Source organism: Coregonus clupeaformis, chromosome 24, assembly GCF_020615455.1.
Source record: "Coregonus clupeaformis isolate EN_2021a chromosome 24, ASM2061545v1, whole genome shotgun sequence".
Taxonomy (NCBI): domain Eukaryota; kingdom Metazoa; phylum Chordata; class Actinopteri; order Salmoniformes; family Salmonidae; genus Coregonus; species Coregonus clupeaformis.
This window is the reverse complement of record NC_059215.1, coordinates 35,779,939-35,793,665: the sequence shown is the minus strand read 5'-3', so window position 1 is coordinate 35,793,665 and position 13,727 is coordinate 35,779,939.

Here is a 13,727-nt window from a genome sequence, read left to right as displayed (position 1 = left end):
CCATTTTCAAGACGATTTAAGTCCAAACTGTAACTATGCCACCCAGGAACATAACATGTAGTCTTGGTACGCAACTCTAGTGTATATTTGGCCTTGAGTTTTAGTTTATTGTCCTACTGAACTGTATGTCTTGTTTTGTACGCTTTGTACAAAATAATAAAATGCAGGACGACAGGATATTTATAAACGTAGCTCTTTATTAACTAGCTATAACGTGCATGTCCATGTGTCTCTGGCCATGATCATCTTAGAACGACCTCACCACCTGGGTGGTCTTAACCAATCATTGCACAGTATGATGCATCCAATTACAATTCAGTATGGTTACACATATGAATATTACATCCCCCTTCTTTTAAAAAAAAGAAAAATATGTAGAACAATAAAGCGTTTCTTTTGAATATATGCTCTGTAGTTTGAACTCGAGGTAAGTAACCATTTAAACTGCACCAACTGCATCAACATAACAGACAAACAATGATTCAGCATATTGTTATTTTTAGAACAAATATTTCTCAGCAACTCAGCTTTTCACTGTAGCAATGACATCTCAACATATCAAACAAATACAATACCAAAGCATTTCAAGTTAACTTTCAATAACAAGTTTACAGTCTGAAACTCTTTTAGGGCAGCGATCCGCCTACACCCTTTGACATTTCACAGGTCTAGGACAGCTCTAGGCTTGACCTCTCTTCCTGACCTTGTGTGATATGAAGCTGAGCATGCTTCTGTGTCAGTCAACAGTTCTTGTGGTGTTGCAGGTAAGTATGGTGTATGTTGTGTTGTGTCTGTGTTTAGTCCATCCCGTTCTCTTTCAGGGGAACAGTTCATCTCGTCAGTGTGTTGTTCTTTTGTGTTCAGTAGGTGACGACGATTGCGGCGGTACACCGCTCCTTCTGCGGTGCGAACGTGATATGAACGTTCAGTGTCAGCTGGTTGGATGACGACTGCTGGCTTCCAGTAGCCATGCTCCTGGATTCTAACTGACTCTCCGTCGTTCAGTGGTGGCAGTGGTCTGGCTGACCTGTCGTAGTATCGCTTTTGCTGTTGCTGTCTCTGTGCACGTTTTGCATGCACTTCCTTGTAGCTGACGACCTCAGGTTGCAGCTGCTGGTTGGTGCTGGGGAGGATTGAGCGAAGTCTGCGGCTCATCAACAGCTGGGCTGGTGATTTGAAGTTGTCAACTGGAGTGTTGCGGTATTCAAGGAGACTGAGGTAGGGGTCTCTCTTGTCTGCTTTTGCTTTGTCCATGAGTGATTTAGCGATCTGCACAGATTTTTCAGCAAGGCCATTACTTTGAGGGTAATGTGGGCTTGTGGTGACGTGTGTGAACTCCCATGCTTTTGTGAAGGATTCAAACTCATTTGATTTGTAACAGGGCCCATTGTCAGATATTAAAGTCTCTACAATGCCATGCCTGGCAAAGGCTGCTTTCAGCTTGTGTATCACAGCTGCAGATGTGGTGCTGTGAAGCTTGTCGAGTTCGAAGTATCTGCTGTAGTAGTCCACTGTTATAATGTAGTCCTCGTTGTTCCACGTGAACAGATCGGTTGCCACGACCTGCCAGGGTCGGTCTGGGATACGGTGAGGTAACATTGGCTCTTTGGTGTTCGAGGGGCGTCGTTCAAGACACGTGGGGCATTTACCAACCATGTCCTCTATTTGTTTGCACATTCCGGGCCAAAACAAAATGTCCCGTGCTCTCTGTTTGCACTTTTCCATGCCCATGTGTCCAGCATGGATCTTTGTCAAAATCTCTTCTCTGAGACTGGTAGGAATGATGATTTTCTCTCCTTTGAAAATGATTCCGTTGATCTGTGATAGTTCGTCACGATGGTTCCAGAACTCTGAGACGCTCTGAGGGCATTTTCTCCTCTCCTCAGGCCATCCTGACTGTATGACTTTCCTCAGCTGTGTGAGTTGTGTGTCTTTTTCTGTTTCTGCTCGGATCTCCTTCAGTTTTGTGTCACTAACTGGTAAGTTGCTGTACACAGTGTGCACCTGCATGTCCATGCCTTCACTGAGGCTGCTGTCCTTGTAGGTAAGAAACTTCCTGGAGAGTGTGTCTGCGACAGGGATGTCTTTGCCTGGACGGTGAGTGATTGTGAAGTCGTATTTTTGTAGTTGAAGGATCATTCTCTGTAGCCTTGGCGGGGCTGCGGCTAACGGTTTCCTCATGATTGACTCGAGGGGCTTGTGGTCTGATTCCACAATGACTTGTCGTCCATAGACATACTGATGGAAACGCACATCCGAACAGAATGGCATACAGCTCCTTTTCGATTTGAGCGTAGTTGATTTCACAGTCTGCGAGAGATTTGGAAGCGTAGCCGATGGGTTTTCCTTCTTGCAGTAGCACTGCCCCTAGTCCATACTTCGACGCGTCCACCTGGAGTCTGAGCTCTTTGTTGGGGTCGTAGTAGGCAAGGATTGGTCCTGGTTCTCTCGTGATCAAGTCTTTCACTTTCTGGAAAGCGATGTCGTGTTGGTTGTCCCAGAGGAACTCACTGGACTGCTTTAGCAGCTGCTCGAGGGGTGCATTAGCATTGGAGAGGCTGGGTGCGAACTTGGCTAAGTAGTTGACCATGCCAAGCACTGTTTCCAGCTCTGCGCGGTTCTTTGGTGGCTCCATTTCCTTTATGGCTGAGATCTTCTGCGGATCTGGCTTGATTCCATTCGCTGTGAGAAGATGCCCGAAGTAGCTGACCTCTGTAGCGCCGACTGTGCTCTTCTCGGGGTTGAGCCGGACTCCTCTCTCGCGGGACCTTTGCAGCATCGCGCTGAGGTTTCTGTCGTGTTCCTCTTGGTTCGACCATAGACAAGGATGTCGTCCACAATTGCCACGACTCGTCCGAGGCCTTCGTACACCTCGTCGATCTTTCGCTGAAACTCGTCTTGGGCTGAGATAATCCCAAAAGGCAGGCTGACGGAACCTGTAGCGTCCCAAACGGTGTGTTGAACGTTGTGAGCTTAGATGACTCTTCTGTGAGCTTGATAGCCCAGTAGCCTGATCTGGCGTCCATGACACTGAAGTAGCGTGCGCCCGCTAGCTTGTGTGTGATGCCATCTAGCGTCGGTAAGGGTAATGGGGGCGTTTGATAGCCTTGTTCAAGTCTCTTGGGTCGAGACATACTCTGAGCTTGCCTGTCCGTGGTTTCTCCACCACCACTAACGCGTTGACCCAATCCGTCGGTTCTGTAACCTTGGTGACGATGTCAGATTGCTCCATGCTCTCCAACTCTTTCTTCAGACGGGCGCGGAGAGCAAGTGGAATCTTTCTCGGTGGGTAGATCACAGGGTTGCGTCTGGGTTAAGGTGAATGGTACATTCTCCTGGGAATAGTCCTATTCCTGTAAAAACATCAGCAAACTCCTCCATGACATTCTCTATCTCTACTGGTGCTGTCACTGATAAAACTAGCTTGATAAGGTCCATGTCTAAACATGCTTTAAGACCTAGCACTGCAGGTGCTCGAGTGTCAACAACGTAAAAGTCCAACATCATGTCCCTTTCCTTGTATTTGCATTTGAGAGTGCATGTGCCTTTTACTGGGAGCTGTTCACCACCATAACCAGTCAGTCTGCGCGTGGTGGGCTGTAGCTCACACTCAGATGTCAAGCTTCTGTACTTACTCAGAGGAATAATGTTTACTTGTGCACCAGTGTCTAGTTTGAATTTTAGCTCTGTGCCTTGTCTTCCTATCTCAATGTCAGCAAAGGCTTGCTCTGTCTCTGATATCTGACTTTTCTGTGTCACTGAATCAATAAACAGTTCATCAGCATTTGACTCTTTGATTGACATTTCATCTTCACTCACTGTATGTACTGTTTTTCCACGGTAGACTCTGCACACTTTTGCAAAGTGATTCCATTTTCCACATTTAGTACACTGTTTGCCTTTAGCTGGGCAATTCCCCTGTTCGCCATGCACTTTGTATCCACAATATCCACATGTTTTGGGGCGTTTGGAGTCTGTGTCGCTCTGTTTTGGAGTTCTGTCTGTCTCCGTTCTGAAACATGCTCTCTGGGCACTGGAGGTGTGCTTTGATGTCTGCCTGACTGCGTGCACTGCTTGTTCACGTGATGCGCTCATGCTGCCGCCTGAAATGGTTTTCATCTGAACCTGTGCTAGCTCGTGAGATCTGGTTATGTCGATAGCTTTGTCCAGTGTTAACTCTGATCCAACATTCAAAAGTTTCTCTCTCACTCGCGGTGAGTGTATTCCCAAATACAATACGGTCCCTGACCATCTCATCCTTGTTTGCATAATCACAGTCTTTCACAAGCAGACGCAGCTCAGTGACAAACTGTTCAAACGATTCGCTAGCGCCTTGTACTTTCTCATGGAATTTGTACCTAGCGAAAATTGTATTGGTCTTTGGCACAACATATGCTTCAAAACGATCGTAGTATGTTTTCAGTACCTTTGATTCAGCCTCGGTAAGTGTCCATGTGTTGTAAATGTCTCTCCCTTTTTCACCGATCCAGAGGAGCAGGTAGCTGCACTTTTCCTCTTCTCCTCTTTTCTTCAGAGGACCCGTGAACATCAGCTCCACATGCTGTTTGAACTTACGCCATGCATCGGGTAGATTTGTAGACCCCCAATCCATTCGAGGTGAAGGAACTCCAGCAAAATCCATCTTTTAGTCCTTTTACTCTGACACCATGTCTTGTTTTGTACGCTTTGTACAAAATAATAAAATGCAGGACGACAGGATATTTATAAACGTAGCTCTTTATTAACTAGCTATAACGTGCATGTCCATGTGTCTCTGGCCATGATCATCTTAGAACGACCTCACCACCTGGGTGGTCTTAACCAATCATTGCACAGTATGATGCATCCAATTACAATTCAGTATGGTTACACATATGAATATTACACTGTACATTTGTCTCCCAATGTCTGTTGGAAAGCAGACTGAACCAGGTTTTCCTCTAGGATTTTGCCTGTGCTTAGCCTTATTCCGTTTGTTTTTATTCCCACCAAAATACTCCCTTGCTGATGACATGACGAACATATCAATCACATGATGCAGCCACCACCATGCATGAAAATATCTAGAGTGGCACTGATTGATGTGTTGTGTTGGATTTGCCCCAAACATAATGCTTTGTATTCAGGACAAAAATCTAATTTCTTTGGCACATTTTTGCAGTATTACTTTAGTGCCTTATTGCAAACAGGATGCATGTTTTGGAATATTTTTATTCAAATCAAATCACATTTTATTTGTCACATGCGCCGAATACAACAGGTGTATACCTTACCGTGAAATGTTTACTTAGGAGCCCTTAACCAACAATGCAGTTCAAGAAAATATTTACTAAATAACCTAAAGACAAAAATAAAATAAAAAGCACCACAATAAAATAACAATAACGAGGCTTTATATAGGGGTTACCGGTACCAAGTCAATGTGCAGAGGTACGGGGGTCAATGTAAATAGTCCGGGTGAACATTTCATTAATTGTTCAGCAGTCTTATGGCTTGGGGGTAGAAGCTGTTAAGGAGCCTTTTGGACCTACACTTGGCGCTCCGGTACCGCTTGTCTTGCGGGGGCAGAGAGAACAGTCTACGATTTGGGTGACTGGAGTCTTTAACAATTTTTGGGGCCTTTCTCTGACACCGCCTAGTATATAGGTCCTGGATGGCAGGAAGCTTGGCCCCAGTGATGTACTGGGCCGTACGCACTACCCTCTGTAGCGTCTTACGGTCGGTTGCTGAGCAGTTGCCATACCAGGCGGTGATGCAGCCGGTCAGGATGCTCTCGATGGTGCAGCTGTATAACTTTTTGAGGATCTGGGGACCCATGCCAAATGTTTTCAGTCTCCAGAGGGGGAAAAGGTGTTCTCGTGCCCTCTTCACAACTGTCTTGGCGTGTTTGGACCATAATAGTTTGTTGGTGATGTGGACACCAAGGAACTTCAAACTCTCGACCTGCTCCACTACAGCCCCGTCAATGTGAATGGGGGCGTGTTCGGCCCACCTTTTCCTGTAGTCCACGATCAGCTCCTTTGTCTTGCTCACGTTGAGGGAGAGGTTGTTGTCCTGGCACCACACTGCCAGGTCTCTGACCTCCTCCCTATAGGCTGTGTCATCATTGTCGGTGATCAAGCCTACCACTGTTGTGTCGTCAGCAAACTTGATGATGGTGTTGGAGTCGTGCTTGGCCACGCAGTCGTGGGTGAACAGGGAGTACAGGAGGGGACCAAGCACGCACCCCTGAGGGGCCCCCATGTTGAGGATCAGTGTGGCAGATGTGTTGTTGCCTACCCTTACCACCTGGGGGCGGCCCGTCAGGAAGTCCAGGATCCAGTTGCAGAGGGAGGTGTTTAGTCCCATGGTCCTTAGCTTAGTGATGAGCTTTGTGGGCACTATGGTGTTGAACGCTGAGCTGTAGTCAATGAACAGCATTCTCACATACAGTGAGGAGAACAAGTATTTGATACACTGCTGATTTTGCAGGTTTTCCTACTTAGAAAGCATGAAGAGGTCTGTAATTTATCATAGGTACACTTCAACTGTGAGAGACAGAATCTAAAACAAAAATCCAGCAAATCACATTGTATGATTTTTAAGTAATTCATTTGCATTTTATTGCATGACATAAGTATTTGATCACCTACCAACCAGTAAGAATTCCGGCTCTCACAGACCTGTTAGTTTTTCTTTAAGAAGCCCTCCTGTTCTCCACTCATTACCTGTATTAACTGCACCTGTTTGAACTCGTTACCTGTATAAAATACACCTGTCCACACACTCAATCAAACAGACTCCAACCTCTCCACAATGGCCAAGACCAGAGAGCTGTGTAAGGACATCAGGGATAAAATTGTAGACCTGCACAAGGCTGGGATGGGCTACAGGACAATAGGCAAGCAGCTTGGTGAGAAGGCAACAACTGTTGGCGCAATTATTAGAAAATGGAAGAAGTTCAAGATGACGGTCAATCACCCTCGGTCTGGGGCTCCATGCAAGATCTCACCACGCAAGGTCCCCCTGCTCAAGCCAGCGCATGTCCAAGCCCGTCTGAAGTTTGCCAATGACCATCTGGATGATCCAGAGGAGGAATGGGAGAAGGTCATGTGGTCTGCTGAGACAAAAATAGAGCTTTTTGGTCTAAACTCGCCATGTTTGGAGGAAGAAGAAGGATGAGTACAACCCCAAGAACACCATCCCAACCGTGAAGCATGGAAGTGGAAACATCATTCTTTGGGGATGCATTTCTGCAAAGGGGACAGGACGACTGCACCGTATTGAAGGGAGGATGGATGGGGCCATGTATCGCGAGATCTTGGCCAACAACCTCCTTCCATCAGTAAGAGCATTGAAGATGGGTCATGGCTGGGTCTTCCAGCATGACAACGACCCGAAACACACAGCCAGGGCAACTAAGGAGTGGCTCCGTAAGAAGCATCTCAAGGTTCTGGAGTGGCCTAGCCAGTCTCCAGACCTGAACCCAATAGAACATCTTTGGAGGGAGCTGAAAGTCCGTATTGCCCAGCGACAGCCCCGAAACCTGAAGGATCTGGAGAAGGTCTGTATGGAGGTGTGGGCCAAAATCCCTGCTGCAGTGTGTGCAAACCTGGTCAAGACCTACAGGAAACGTATGATCTCTGTAATTGCAAACAAAGGTTTCTGTACCAAATATTAAGTTCTGCTTTTCTGATGTATCAAATACTTATGTCATGCAATAAAATGCAAATAAATTACATAAAAATCATACAATGTGATTTTCTGGATTTTTGTTTTAAATTCCGTCTCTCACAGTTGAAGTGTACCTATAATAAAAATGACAGACCTCTACATGCTTTGTAAGTAGGAAAACCTGCAAAATCGGCAGTGTATCAAATACTTGTTCTCCCCACTGTAGGTGTTCCTTTTGTCCAGGTGGGAAAGGGCAGTGTGGAGTGCGATTGAGATTGTGTCATCTATGGATCTGTTGGGGCGGTATGCGAATTGGAGTGGGTCTAGGGTTTCCAGCATGATGGTGTTGATGTGAGCCATGACCAGCCTTTCAAAGCACTTCATGGCTACCAACGTGAGTGCTACGGGCGGTAGTCATTTAGGCAGGTTACCTTCGCTTTCTTGGGCACAGGGACTATTGTGGTCTGCTTGAAACATGTAGGTATTACAGACTCGGTCAGGGAGAGGTTGAAAATGTCAGTGAAGACACTTGCCAGTTGGTCCGCGCATGCTCGGAGTAGACGTCCTGGTAATCCATCTGGCCCCGCGACCTTGTGAATGTTGACCTGTTTAAAGGTCTTGCTCACATCGGCTACGGAGAACGTGATCACACAGTCTTCCGGAACAGCTGGTGCTCTCATGCATGCTTCAGTGTTGCTTGCCTCGAAGCGAGCATAAAAGGCATTTAGCTTGTCTGGTAGGCTTGCGTCACTGGGCAGCTCGCGGCTGGGTTTCCCTTTGTTGTCCGTAATAGTTTGCAAGCCCTGCCACATCCGACGAGCGTCAGAGCCGGTGTAGTAGGATTCAATCTTAGTCCTGTATTGACGCTTTGCCTGTTTGATGGTTCGTCTGAGGGCATAGCGGGATTTCTTATAAGCGTCCGGATTAGTGTCCCGCTCCTTGAAAGCGGCAGCTCTAGCCTTTAGCTCGGTGCAGATGTTGCCTGTAATTCTGTACAGACTTCCTTCTTTTAACTATCCTTTAGGTTAGTATTGTGGAGTAACTACAATGTTGTTGATCCATCCTCAGTTTTCTCCTATCACAGCCATTAAACTTTGTAACTTTTAAAATCACCATTGGCCTCATGGTAAAATCCCTGAGCGGTTTCCTTCCTTTCCGGCAACTGAGTTAGAAAGGACGCCTGTATCTTTGTAGTGAATTGGTGTATCGATACACCATCCAAAGCGTAATGAATAACTTCACCATGCATCTACCAATAGGTGCCCTTTGCGAGGCACTGAAAAACCTCCCTGGTCTTTGTGGTTGAATCTGTGCTTGAAATTCACTACACGACTGAGGGACCTTAAAGGTAATAATAATGATAATATGCCATTTAGGTCATTGTATGTGTGGGGTACAGAGATAGGGTAATCATTCAAAAACCACGTTAACCACTATTATTGCACACAGAGTGAGTCCATGCAACTTATGTGACTTGTTAAGCACATTTTTACTCCTGAACATATTTAGGCTTGTCATAACAAAGGGGTTGAATACTTAATGACTCAAGATATTTCAGCTTTAAATTTTTTTATTAGTTTGTAAACATTTCTAAAAACTAAATTCCACTTTGACATTGTGGGGTATTGTGTGGCACAAAATCTCAATTTAATCCATTTTAAATTCAGGCTGTAACACAACAAAGTGTGGAAAAAGTCAAGGGGTGTGAATAATTTCTGAAGGCATACAGAGGAAATTAAAGAACAGTAAAAAACTTACAAAATAAACAGCGGACAGGGGTGGAAATTAAGGACAGATGGACATATGGAGGTGGCATTATGTCATAAAAGGATGACGTTTCGTTTATTGGGGATCTTTGTTTGTCTATGACATTACAAATACGGGTGCATTCTAGAGCTTTGTTTGTCTATGACATCAAACATTCTACGGGTGGTTTGGATCCCAGATGCTGATTCAGACCATTGGACCTGACAGAGGACACTCACAAACTGGTAAGTTCTCATAGCTGTTCATATTTTAGTTTTTTCCCTTTTTGATATGCCAGTAAGGAAGAATTCTAAAGACAATCAACTTAATTTTGCCATTTTCATACTGTCAAAATATCCAATGGGTAATTGATAGCCATTCAAATACCAATAATATTCTCTCCTACTTCTAGGAACAATTGACAGTAACTAAGGGTGAGAGGTACTGATAATGACAGATCTATCACAAGACTAAAGAGTACTGGTACTGGTAAGTGTATTTGTTCTTGTACAGAATGGGTACATTTACATTTTTACATTTTAGTCATTTAGCAGACGCTCTTATCCAGAGCGACTTACAGTTAGTGAGTGCATACATTTTTATTTATTTTTCATACTGGAATCGAACCAACAATCCTGGCATTGCAAATGCCATGCTCTACCAACTGAGCTACATCCCTGCCGGCCATTCCCTCCCCTACCCTGGACGACGCTGGGCCAATTGTGCGCCGCCCCATGGGTCTCCCGGTCGCGGCCGGCTACGACAGAGCCTGGATTCGGTAGCAGTTGTCTTTTGTATGTATTGTAAAATAATACTGGGAATGTTCTGATTGAAGAGGAAGGAGAGTGGAGGAGTTAGTTGGGCCTGATAAGAAAAATGATTAGCTCTCACAAATGGATTGCATCTGCACACATCGATTAAACTTTAATCATGCTCTACAGCTATCAATGTCACTATTATGATGTGCTTATAGATGCTGTAGGAACATATAGTTAAAGTAAATCATTAGCTACCATGACCCATTATTGTTCAAAGTTATTTTCTAGGAAAAGGAAAAGTCAGAGTTATTATTGTAGACATGTTTAAATATTAGTGCATAGTAGTGATGCACGAGTCAGCTAGTTTACAACCCACACAAATTTCAAAGAATTGACCCAGCACCCACCCTCCCCAATGTGATAGGCCTACAGTACAAATCATGGCCCGCACCAGACCTGTAAACCGGCAATAAAAAATGTGCAATTAAACATTTATCAGAAATGGACATCAATTTCCAACATGCAACAATAATGGCTTATTTTAGCATGTTATGCTAACCAATGCTAGTCTACTTCCATCATGGACTTTTACCTAAATAGGCCTAGCTCACCTTATTTATCCCACTTCCTGCTCTGTCTTTTGATATGCATTCTGATTCTAGCATTGGTTTGTGATGGCCAGTGTCAAACTTTATATTAGCCTTTTGTTTGAGAATCAGAGATGCCACACAGAAGCAAGAATAGGTTAGGCTACGCTATTTGCAAGGCTCGGTTGTGTAACGGCAACATAAGTGTGGTGAGTAGTTGACTCAAAGAGAAAGACCATAGTTGAACAGTTTTGAACAAATTAATTTCTTCCAAAATGAAGGAGAAGCAAGAGAGAGTCATTTTTGTTTCACATTCAGTTTCACTTACTTAGCTAGCAAATGCAGCTAGTTAGTTTAGCCTACTCAAACAGCATCACTCTGTTTGAGCAAGGTATGTTAGCTAGCTATGTTGACTATGACGTTACTTTAGCTAATATGGTGACAACGATGTAGGCTGTGTGTAGCAGTTAGCAGACCCCTACTGACCAACTGGCAAGTGTCTTCACTGACAGTTTCAACCTCTCCCTGACTGAGTGTCTGTAATACCTACATGTTTCAAGCAGACCACCATAGTCCCTATGCCCAAGAATGCCAAGGTAACCTGCCTAAATGACTACGGCCCCGTAGCACATCTGAAGCCATGAAGTGCTTTGAAAGGCTGGTCATGGCTCACATCAACACCATCATCCCAGAAACCCTAGACCCACTACAATTCGCATACCGCCCCAACAGATCCACAGATGACGCAATCTCTATTGCACTCCACAGTGCGCTTTCCCTGTCAAAATATCCAATGGGTAATTGATAGCCATTCAAATACCAACAATAGGAACACCTATGTGAGAATGCTGTTTGTTGACTACAGCTCAGTGTTCAACACGATAGTGCCCTCAAAGCTCATCACTAAGCTCACACCTCCCTCTGCAACTGGATCCTGGATTTCCTGACGGGCTGTCCCCAGGTGGTAAGGGTAGGCAACAACACATCTGCTACACTGATCCTCAACACGGGGGCCCCCTCAGGAGTGGGTGCTTGGTCCCCTCCTGTACTCCCTGTTCACCCACGACTGTGTGGCCAGGCACGACTCCAACACCATCATTCAGTTTACCGACCACACAACGGTGGTAGGCCTGATCACCGACAATGATGAGACAGCCTATAGGGAGGAGGTTAGAGACCTGGCAGTGTGGTGCCAGGACAACAACCTCCCCCTCAATGTGAGCAAGACAAAGGAGCTGATCGTGGACTACAAGAAAAGGAGGGCCGAGCATGCCCCCATTCACATCGACTGGGCTGTAGTGGAGCGGGTCGAGAGCTTCAAGTGCCTTGGTGTCCACATCACTAACAAACTATCACAGTCCAAACACACCAAGACAGTCGTGAAGAGGGCTCAACAACGCCTATTCCCCCTCAGGAGACTGAAAAGATTTGGCATGGGTCCTATGATCCTCAAAAAGTTCTACAGCTTCGCCATCGAGAGCATCCTGACTGGTTGCATCACCACTTGGTGTGGCAACTGCTCGGAATCCAACCGCAAGGTGCTACAGAGGGTAGTGCGTACGGCCCAGTACATCACTGGGGCCAAGCTTCCTGCCACCCATGAGCTCTATACCAGGCGGTGTCAGAGGTAGGCCCTAAAAATTATCAAAGACTCCAGCCACCCAAATCATAGACTGTTCTCTCTGCTACCGCACGGCAAGCGGTACCGGAGCACCAAGTCTAGGTCCAAAAGGCTCCTTAACAGCTTCTACCCCCAAGCCATAAGACTGCTAAACAGTTAATCAAATAGCTACCTGGACTATTTCCATTGACCCCCTTTTTCACGCTGCTGCTACTCGCTGTTTATTATCTATGCATAGTCACGTTACCCCTACCTACATGTACATATTACCTCAATTATCTCCACTAACCTTTACTCCCGCACATAGCCTCGTTATTGTGTTATTTAACAAATTGTTACTTTAGTTCATGATTTGTATTTTCTTTTAGCAAATATTTTCTTACTTACTTTAAAACAACTCTGCATTGTTAGGTAAGTAAGCATTTGATTTGATTCATTGAAGAATAGGCTATGCTTTGCTTTCTTTTAACGTAAGATTTGACCGGCCACCTACCCGATCTTAAATATTATATTTTCTGACCCTAACCCACTTGACCCGCGGGGTCATGAGTTAACCCGCACATCACTAGAGCTTCCCTCTATCATTGATAATAAAGGCCTAGAATGTTAGTATGAGTGAGAAGTGACTTTAAAACTCATTGATGTCTATTCACAGATCTTTCATTCATAATGAGAAGCCACTTGGATAGGGAGGCAATGGAGGTCATGTTTTTCCAGGAGAGGATTTGGGTTGAGGAGCGAATTGATAACCTCCAGGTTCTTGTAATGAGTGAACTGGATCAAAGAGTCAATAGATTACAAAAGGAATGGAAGGAGGAAGAGAATAGAACGAGAGAAACAGTGCAGAAAAGCAAAACAACTCAGAGGGGGTAATAATCGGTGATGATGGGAGAGAAAAAGAGAGGAGAATTCCTGAGTCAGGAGACATTTTCTGCGATTCAGGAGATCATTTTGGAAAAAGAGAAGGATGTTCAGAAGGAAAATAAAGTAGAGTAGGAAAATGAAAAATTGACTGAGGATGACTAAGGAGAGCTTGCAGGAGAGGGAGATGGAACAAAAAAAACACATGACCGGATGGGGGAATGAAGCACGGGCAGATGTTAAAACGAAGGACAAGCAAAGAAAAGTAATGAAAGAAAGTCAAAAGAAACAAAATGCAAGAGGATATGATAAAAATGTAGACACACAAGTAAAAGAAGAGACTGACGTGACTGACAAGAAAGAAGGCCAAGAGGAGATGCTGAAGACCGATTTAGAGCTCTTTGGTAGCATCAGTCAGGACATGCTTAACAACTTTGACAACTGGGGCATTATAGGCACACCAGAAACTGAGCACAAACTTGACTAGCAGTGTAAGTCAGA